General features: G+C 56.4%; 1 long non-coding RNA gene across 1 annotated transcript in view; it reads right to left on the bottom strand.

Annotated features, from left to right (window-relative positions):
* Positions 1-3479: 3479 nt before the first annotated feature.
* The window catches only part of LOC108521873 (uncharacterized), a 13012-nt gene continuing 7793 nt past the window's right edge, over positions 3480-8698 (bottom strand). Inside the window, exons 3-4 of the long non-coding RNA XR_001883304.1 lie at positions 6187-6482; positions 3480-3581 (exon numbers count right to left, since the gene is read on the bottom strand). This is a non-coding gene — a long non-coding RNA (uncharacterized LOC108521873). The remainder of the gene's footprint in view (positions 3582-6186; positions 6483-8698) is intronic.

Raw genomic sequence — 8698 nt, 5'->3', positions numbered from 1 at the left:
TTTTTTGAGACGGAGTCTCGCTCTGTCGCCCGGGCTGGAGTGCAGTGGCCGGATCTCAGCTCACTGCAAGCTCCGCCTCCCGGGTTTACGCCATTCTCCTGCCTCAGCCTCCCGAGTAGCTGGGACTACAGGCGCCCGCCACCTCACCCGGCTAGTTTTTTGTATTTTTTAGTAGAGACGGGGTTTCACCATGTTAGCCAGGATGGTCTCGATCTTCTGACCTCGTGATCCGCCCGTCTCGGCCTCCCAAAGCGCTGGGATTACAGGCTTGAGCCACCGCGCCCGGCCAAGGGAGCTGGCCTCTTCTTTGTTTTTTTTCCTTTTCTTTCTTTTGAGACAGAGAATCTCTCTCTGTCACCCAGGCTGGAGTACAATGGCACAATCTCAGCTCATTGCAACCTCTGTCTCCTGGGTTCAAGCAGTTCTCCTGCCTCAGCCTCCTGAGTAGCTGGGACTACAGACAGCCACCACCATGCCCGGCCAATTTTTGTATTTTAAGTAGAGATGGGGTTACACCATGTTGGCCAGGTTGGTCTCGAACTCCTGACCTGGTGATCCGCCCGCCTCAGCCTCCCAAAATGCTGGGATTACAGGCATGAGCCATCGCACATGGTGGCCATTCCAGTCTTGAAAGCCCAGGGATACACTGCAGGGTTTGGTGGGGAGGAGGGGCGGGGGCTCACAGGATGTTCTGTAGAAGAGGGGAGGACCTGCAGCTATGCCTGGAGGAGCAGCGAGGCGCTCCATTGCTGGAAGGATGCTGAAAGGGATTCAAGCATTGGCGGATGTTCCAGAACCTTCCTGCTGGAAGCCTTCCCGGGCACATTCTGCCACCTCCTGACCTCCTTGCAGGTGTGTGGACTTGTCAGGTAGCTCTGACTTTGCTTTGTGGGTGCTGCCTAATCCTTCCTCCCCTGCGCCCTAGCTGTAGCTCCCCGGGGCTTTTCACACACGTTATCCTTTCATCCTCAAACAGCCTCCAGGAAGTAAGTCACTCCTATTTGACAGACGAGGAAACCAAGGCCCAGAGAGGCGAATTAACCAGCCATTAGATCACACAGGCAGGATGGGGCCTGGAGCCCCTGCAACCTCAGGCTCAGCTCCAGGTGCTCCCAAACCTATAGGCAGCTGTGACTGTGCATTTCCACCATCAAAACAGCCTTGCCCATGGCCCAGCTGAGTGGAGTGCCAGGCAGTGCCAGGAGGGAGGCGGGGCTGAGGGCTGGCAGTCACGCCTGGGCCTGCAGGCACTGGCTCGGGGCCTGCCATCCCAGGAGAAACAATCCATCTGGCTTGTTGTCAGGCTCAGATTTCTTACCTCCTCAGAGGGGCGCGTGCCACTGGCTGGCCATGGGGAGGGCTCAGTGGAGCTGGCTCCTCTGAGGCCTCTCTTGGAGCAGGGCGGCTGGTCTCCAATCCCCTGACTTCCGTGCCCCTGTGCCCTCCTGGTCTCTGGCACTGACCAGACCCGACTGTAACTGGGCAGTGGTGCTGCCCCAGGAGGGCTGATCTTGCAGGCAAACAGTGTAGGGTGTGTTTCTGGGAGGTGCTTCCCCAGGCCTCCCTGGTGCTGCTACAGAGCTTTACACAGAAGTGACCTGCTGGTATCTGTGGGGCCCCAAATGCTGAAGGAGGTCCGCCCTGGCTCCTGCTGCCCTCGGCCCTCCATTCCAGCTCCTCTGGCTTCACCTGCCGCTCATCACTCCCTTGCCTGCCCTCTGGCCCCATCCTTGCTCATGATGTTGGTTGATCCCAGCACATCCCTGCTTCCATCCTCTCTAGTGAAAATTGGACACGGCCTTCAAGGTTCAGCTCAGGCACATCCTCCTCCAAGAAACTGTCCCTGATCCACCTAGGCTCAGGGAGGCCAGCCTCGCCCACAATTCCTGCTCTCCTGGGCCCCCGTCACCCAACTCAGAAACTCAGGGCAGGATGGAGGGAAGGAGATGGGCTGGGCCCTCGGATCCCCTCTCCTGGGGGCTCACCCTCGGCTTCACTTTAAGGGATCTCCTGTCCCAAGACTGGAGATTCTGTAAGGCTCTGGCAGGGCACACCTAGCTGCTCAGGGATACAGGCAAGGGACTTCAGCACCCTGCCCACTCTGGGCCCCCAGGGCCTACACTCCCACCCCACAAGGATGGCTACTCACTGATAGTGACTTACACCATCCTGGCCCTCAGTCTCTTCATTTGTGAATTGGAGATAATGAGACTTACTTCAAAGCCCAGGTATGTGCTGCCAAAGTGCAGGTTGCAGCATGTCAGGCCTCTGTAACTTTACCGGGCTTCACACCTATTGGTAGTTACTGGGAGCTGCTGCTAATGACATCTGTTCATCATTCCTGCCCATGGGCAAGAGCCAGTGCTGGGTGCTGGTGCCTGGGGGAGAGGGAGGTGACGGCAACCCCTGGCTCTGCCTCATCCCACCTTCAAGCACCAACTCTGATGTCCCCACCCTGACCTCCTCCCTCTCCCTCTTCTCTGTTCCCATGGTCACATGTGCCACCCCCCATGTACATGTCTGTTGTTCTACTGTGTGTCTATACCTCTCTGTGACCCCATCACTCTGCAAGGGCCTGGGCAAGCTGAGGCTCAGGGCAGTCAGGGCTGGCCTAAAGACATAACGAAGTTAACCGGGCGCGGTGGCTCACACCTGTAATCCCAGCACTCTGGGAGGCCGAGGCGGGCGGATCACAAGGTCGAGTTCGAGACCATCCTGACTAACATGGTGAAGCCCTGTCTCTACTAAAAATACGAAAAAATTAGCCAGGTGTGGTGGCGGCGCCTGTAGTCCCAGCTACTGGGAAGGCTGAGGCAGGAGAATGGCACGAACCAGGAGGCGGAGCTTGCAGTGAGCCGAGATTGTGCCACTGCGCTCCAGCCTAGGCGACAGAGCAAGACTCCATCTCAAAAAAAAAAAAAAGAAGAAAAAAAAAAAGACAGCGAACTAGGGCAGCAATGGGAGGCAACAAGCCAAACCAAGGACCTTAAACCAGGTCTTTGGTTTGATCTCAGGTGGGGATCTGGGTTCCGGAAAGCTCCAAGAGCTGCAGTTACAGGTCAGTTTTCAGGACAGCGTGTGAGGCATCCTGGGGACACGGCTGGGCATCCTGCAGCCTGCCCCGGCTGGAGCTCAGGTGTCTGGGTGTCTGTAGCAGTCTGTGTGGCGGGGTGGGGGATGGGGTGAGTTACTCTCCCCAAAGGGCTTCTGGGAAATCAAGCAGCACCCATTCTGCTGGATCTTCAAGGAGAGGGACAGCGCCCAAAGACCCATGGTCGTACGACTGTCCCGGGGCATCCCTGGGCTTTCTCTGGACACCAGCCCCTTTGCTGTACCCTCTGGTCCCTGCACAGCCCAGGCCCCTGCTGCCCCTCTTCATGGACAGCAGTGCCATTCACTGGGGTTCCTGTCCCCAGCCACACTGTTTCCGCATGCTCACACAGTGGCCTGTTGAAACTCAAATGTGATCACCTCATCCATCCTGAAACCTTTCTGGCTTCTGATTGCCTGCAGGATAAAGTCCAACCTCCTTTTTGTGATATTCAAGGCTCTTTGTCTCTTCCTCCAACGTCTGAACTGCCCTGAAAAGAGGAAGGATGGGGTGTTCCATAGACAGGCGGTGGTAGTGCGGGGCCCTGTCAAGATGTGGGCTCTTGAGGCTCCACCGTCCAACTCCCCCCAGGGTTGGTCTCAGGCGACCTTGCAGGAAAAGTCTGGCCTTGGTCAGAAGAGCCTAGAGCTTGGCCACAGGCTGGTACGTGGGGCCCAGAACTGGGCCTCTGACCCCTGCAGAGGGAGTCTCAGGCCTGGCCTGACTCTCTGCCACAGGATCCCTAGAGCCACATGACTGGCCCTACTCTCCCCATCCCCCTGCTGGGCTCCAGCTCAGCCCCAGGAGCCAAGCCAGATTTGAGGCCAGAAGGTTTGACCAGGTTGGTTCCTGCTAGGTGGCTCTGCACAGAACCCTCTTACAGCCCATCCAACTGGATGGGTCCCTTCTGTTTTGCAGCATTCTTTTTTTTTTTTGAGACAGAGTCTCGCTCTGTCGCCCAGGCTGGAGTGCAGTGGCGGGATCTCAGCTCACTGCAAGCTCCGCCTCCCGGGTTCACACCATTCTCCTGCCTCAGCCTCCCGAGTAGCTGGGACTACAGGCGCCAGCCACCTCGCCCGGCTAGTTTTTTGTACTTTTAGTAGAGACGGGGTTTCACCGTGTTAGCCAGGATGGTCTCGATCTCCTGACCTTGTGATCCGCCCGTCTCGGCCTCCCAAAGTGCTGGGATTACAGGCTTGAGCCACCGCACCCGGCCGCAGCATTCTTGTTGGTACCTGTCTGCCTGACTCTGTCTGGCACCTCAGGGCTGCAGCCTTGGTCTGGGTCCCAGCCACTGGTCACCTTCTGCCCTGAGGCCTGCCCTCCCTGCTGCCTGGGGCTGTCAGCTGGACCTTGGAGTATGGCCATCCCAGGCCCATTCCTGGCTCTGACTACTGTAAGGGGCCCTGGTACCATCCTTCTTGGGCGCAGTCCCCCTGGATGCTGGCTGGTCAGGTGGAATCACTTGTTAATGGAGTAACAAGCCGGGCGAGGTGAGGTGGCTAATCCCAATACTTTGGGAGGCCAAGGTGGGAGGATCGTGAAGCCAGGAGGCTGAGGCTGCACTGAGCTATGATAGTGCCACTGCACTGCAGCCTGGGCAACAGAGCGATATCCTGTCTAAAAAAACCTAAAAACCCCCCAAAAACCCAAAATCCAAAACAAAAAGAAAACTATCCTTGACACTTTAGTGTCAGTACATCAAAGGATAGCTGTAATTATTTTGAAAGCATAAGTTGTTACGACTATGGGGACATCTGGACTTTCTCTCGTAGGAGTGTGTCCTTGCACGTATCTTTAGGCTGTTCCCTTAATTGTGAGCATCTTGTGACCACAAGTCGTGGCTGGCAAGGAATGTGCCTTGTTAGTCTCAGGATGGAGCTGAACTTACAAAGGCATTGCTCTGGCTCTCCTGGACTCCTGCTTCCCTAATGGGCTGGGCGCTGTGTCTGGAGCCTATACTCCCACACTTTGGAGCCCCAGGAAGGAGGATCGCTTGACCTCAGGAGTTCAAAACCATCCTGGACAACATATTGAGACCCCATCTCTACAAAAAATTAAAAAACTAGCCAGGCATGGTGGCCTGCGCCTGTAGTCCCAGATACTGGGGAGGCTGAGGTGGGAGGGTCTCTTGAGCCAGGGAGGTGGAGGCTGCAGTAAGCAGAGATCAGTTCCTGTTAAAAAAAAAAAAAAAAAAAGTGACAGTCCCCAGGTGGGTGCAGGTCGATGGTGGCAGCCGCTGTGGTGGCTTGTGGCTGGTGTTCTTGTCCTATGTTTGTGATCATCCCTAGGTCTAGGGTTCAGGCTTCCTGTTCCCAGGAGGGTTCAGATGAGAGGCCCTGAGCAGCCCCTCAGGCAGAGCCTCTTTCTGGGGAGAAGGTGCTCCCTGGGGCGAGCAAGTGGGCAGGCCCTGGCTCTCTCCATTCCCGAATACCTTCTATTGTCCAGGTAGTAGAACACCTTCTACTGACCCTGGCCCAGGCTCAGATACTGTCCAACCCGGCAGACCCTTCCCGGGGGCCTGTGACTGTCCCAGGGCGGCCGCCCCCACGGCCCTGAACCTGCCAAGGCTCGGGTGTAGGGGTGAGCGCGCACCGGCTGGGGGACGTTGAGAAGCCAAGCAAAGGCAGCCGGGCGCGCCTTCCTGCCCTCCCAGTGGCGGGGGACGCGGCAGGAACAGGCGGGCGGCCAGCCGGTTTCAGGACGCTTGACAAGGGTTTTGGCTGAGGGTGCGCCCGGGTCTCTGGAGGCGCACCACTGATGGGGGGGGGCGTGGCATCGGGGGCGTGGCCTGGGCGTGGCCGGCGCCGCTTCTTCCCTTTCCTGAGCCCAGAGGGCACCTCCTGCAGGCCACGTTTCCTTCCTGCTGGGGGGCTTCTGTTCTCCCAGACCCGGTCGGTGCTCTTTTCCCCCAGCGCCCCTCCCCCACCCAGCCCTGGCCTTGCCTGCCGCAGCCACCTTCTTCTCTGATGCTGTGTCCTGGACTTGGTGACAATGACAACTTGACAAGAAGGCGAGCCTGGGCCTTTCCTGCGGCAGCATCCAGCTTCCCCCGCCCCTCCCTGGGTGGGTCCCCACCACACGCCCAGCCTCACCCGCCCAGCCTGCCGCGCGTGCTTATCCAGGCCCTCCAGGCCAGGCCTCCGGGTCTTATGGAAGAAGGCCTCGTGTCTGGGCAGTGCCATCGCTGTGAGTGGGCATCCGGGGCCAGTCAGATGTGCCGTCTCCGGAGGTCACTTCCGTAGTGACCATCAACAGCTTGGCCAAGTTCGGCCGCAGGATCTTTTCCTATCAATTGCAGGATGGACTGTTCCCGCAGCCATGCGACCTGTGGCCCGCGGGCCCTGCTCCCTGAGCTGGAGGAGGCTGAGCAGAACGAGCAGGTTGAGGCCTGTGGGAAGGAAAGGCCACATCTTCATGTTTATTACCCCCCTCCACAGGCCATACCTAGGAGGCCTTGAAGGTTTTTTTTTTTTTTTTTTTTGAGACGGAGTCTGGCTCTGTCGCCCGGGCTGGAGTGCAGTGGCGGGATCTCAGCTCACTGCAAGCTCCGCCTCCCGGGTTTGCGCCATTCTCCTGCCTCAGCCTCCCGGCCTTGAAGGTTTTTTAAGGGGGAAAGGACGTTTCCAGAACCACAGCCGGCTCAGCAGAAAGGCTCCACCAACAGAATCTGTGGGCGCACATTCCTCAACAGCTGAAGAAGGGGCTAGAGGGGCTCCTGGCATCCCCTCCAGAGCCAGGCCCAGTGCCCTGTGTGCAGTGGGGAGTCCTGCATCTGTATTGTTGCTAAGAAAATGACATTTGGCCACACGAAGTGGCTCATGCCTGTAATCCCAACACTTTGGGAGGCTGAAACTGCCAGATTGCTTGGGCCCAGGAGTTCCAGACCAGCCTAGGCAACCTGGTGAAACCTCATTTCTTTTTTTTGAGACAGGATTTCACTCTGTCACCCAGACTGGAGTGCAGTGGCACGATCTCAGCTCACCGCAACCTCCGCTTCCCAGGCTCAAGTGATTCTCCTCACTCAGCCTCCCGAGTAACTGGGATTACAGGTGTGCAACACCACACCTGTCTAATTTTTGTATTTTTAGTAGAGATGGGGTTTCACCGTGTTGGCCAGGTTGGTCTTGGACTCCTGACCTCAAGTGATCAGCCCACCTTGGCCTCCCAAAGTGCTGGAATTACAGGTGTAAGCCACCATGCCCAGCCCTCATTTCTACAAAAAATACAAAAATTAGCCGGGCTTGGCACACACCTGTAGTCCCAAGTACTCAAGAAGATGAAGTGGGAGGATCACTTGAGCCTGGAGAGGTAGAGGCTGCAGTGAACCATGTTCCTGCCACTGCACTCCAGCCTGTGTGACAGTGAGACCCTATCTCAAAAAAACAAAAAAGAAAGAAAGAAAAAGAACGCGACACTTCTTGAGGTTGCTGGTTTTGAGCCCTACTGTGCTGCATGCTTTTGGTGCTCACTCTAATTCACAGGACCTTGAGGGCAAGACTTCGGCCCACAGCTATCCCAGGACCTAGAACTGTGTCTGACATATACCAGGTACTCAGTAAACCCTTGTCACACAAACCCCCAAGAACATTTCACAGTGCTTTTCTTTTTTCCTTTTTTTTCAAGTGCAGTGGCGCAATCTTGGTTCACTGCAACCTCTGCCTCCCTAGCTCAAGCAATCCTCCCACCTCAGCCTCCTGAGTAGCTGGGACCACAGGCACGTACCACCATGCCTGGCTAATTTTTTGTATTTTTAGTAGAGACAGGTTTTTGCTATGTTGCCCAGGATGGTCTCAAACTCCTGAGCTCAGGCAGTCCACCCACCTCAGCCTCTCAAAGTGCTGGGATTACAGGCATGAGCCACCATACTCAGCCTTGTTTCTCATTTATATAGGTAGCGATTGGAGGCTCCGGAGGGGAATTCAGAGCTCAAAGTTGAACACCCAGTGGGAGAAGCAGGCCAGGACATAAGCAGGAGGGGCTCCAAAGCTGAGTTTGTTGCTGCAGAGCCTTTCCTGAAGTCGGAGAGGGTGTCTGCAGAAGGAGGCTAGAGACAGCTGTAGAATCACTACTACCGGTGACATTGTTGTTCTACTCTGCCCTGACCCCTGAGTTGGTCAGACTTGGCCATGTGGAGAACTCCCTGCTTCTCCTGCTCTCTGCTGCCCTAACCTGAGACTGGTTATTCAAGTGTCTTCCTCACTGTCTCCCCCAAACAGGAAGTCTTTTTTGATGCTCTTGCATCTGGGGCTCACCCAACACTTCTCATCCCATGTGGTCACTGCTGGCTTACAGGTCAATCTGGCCCTTGCACTCGATGTTCTCTAAGGGCAGAGCTCATGGTGCTGGCTCTGAGAAGGTATCAGGAAGTGATAGATGGAAGGGTGGGTAGGTGGATGGGTAGATGAATGGATGAGCAGGTGGATGAGTGGGCAAATGTGTGTGTGTATGGATATGTGGGTGGATGGATGGATGGACAGCTAGATGAATAGATGGGTGGATGGATGGATAAATATTTGGAAAGGTGGGTGGGTGGATGGATAGATAGATGGGTGGATGGGTGGGTGGGTGGATGGGTGGATAGAAAGGTGGGTGGGTGGATGGATG

Source organism: Rhinopithecus bieti, unplaced genomic scaffold, assembly GCF_001698545.2.
Source record: "Rhinopithecus bieti isolate Rb0 unplaced genomic scaffold, ASM169854v2 scaffold_61461, whole genome shotgun sequence".
NCBI lineage: Eukaryota > Metazoa > Chordata > Mammalia > Primates > Cercopithecidae > Rhinopithecus > Rhinopithecus bieti.
Note: the sequence above shows the minus strand (reverse complement) of the source record. Positions and strands in the feature narration are given on the sequence as shown.